Source organism: Pyxicephalus adspersus, chromosome 7 (genome assembly GCF_032062135.1).
Source record: "Pyxicephalus adspersus chromosome 7, UCB_Pads_2.0, whole genome shotgun sequence".
In the NCBI taxonomy this organism is placed as follows: domain Eukaryota; kingdom Metazoa; phylum Chordata; class Amphibia; order Anura; family Pyxicephalidae; genus Pyxicephalus; species Pyxicephalus adspersus.
In genome coordinates, this window is record NC_092864.1 from 7,244,056 (window position 1) to 7,245,125 (window position 1,070).

The following is a 1,070-nucleotide window of genomic DNA, read 5'->3' on the forward strand; positions in this document are numbered from 1 at the left end:
CAGCAAAGGTTGACTTCCATCAACCGGACTCAGCGTGGGCGGGTCTAGGAAGCCCCGATCCATTTATTTTACAACACAGGGGAGGTAGCCATTGGTTAGCGGCAATTCAATAGTTATGACATCATAGTGAGTGATTGATAAGGCAGAGGGATATCATGGGATAAGGTCAGCTAATGATGGGCTCTTATGAATCTTCACTACACCAAGAAAAAAACAGCGGCCAATCAGATTGCTTTATAATTAGCTCTTCCCAGAGCAAATGCTGCTGCAGGCTCCCTCCAATGCTGCTCACATAACCAACTAGACGACTGATCATGTGATCTCTCTTAAAGAAGAGGATCAGTCCAATTTGCACCCTGATCCTGTGCACTCTTTAGCAAAGATCACATGACCATTGTTCTAGGATTTCAATCATGCAAGGAGCAATGGAAGGAGCCTATAGCAGAACTTTCATCATTCTGTTACTCCTAACAAAGCCCAACTCTACAGCTCCAATCTGATCATACAATCCGCTTTACATTTAATAGACTATAAGAGAAGCTACCTAAATCAATCCAACCAGGTAGGCCATTGGTCAAACTTGAACGTGTAGCTATTTTGCATGTGGATATCTGACAATGAATGGCCGCCATCTCTCTGCACTGACTGGACTCTGTACATGTAAAGTTACAGTTGTGTAAAGATGAAATTGGCTTCTGTGGCCCCTCGTTAGTTGGGTTGCAAATTTGCCAAGGTTAATGTGCAGTTATGGGGCCACCGATTGGCCAAGGAAATACAATTTAACAAATAAAACAAAGATATAAACTCAGCGCCCTCTTGAGGTGAATGAAGGTCAAGCAGCCTGCAGGAACTGTTGCTGCACATTGAGGTGTAAAAAACGTACCTTACATATCACAATGGCAATACTAGAGCCTGTTATAAAGCCTCCAGAAAGTCTGCAGAGGAAATGGAATATTTAGATCCATATGGGACCAAAGCAGAGAGCACAAAACCGTTCAGGGGTTCAATCTTATTTATGCCCGCCACCCCGTACCTGTGCATCCATTTCAGCAATTATAAGATCGTCTCCC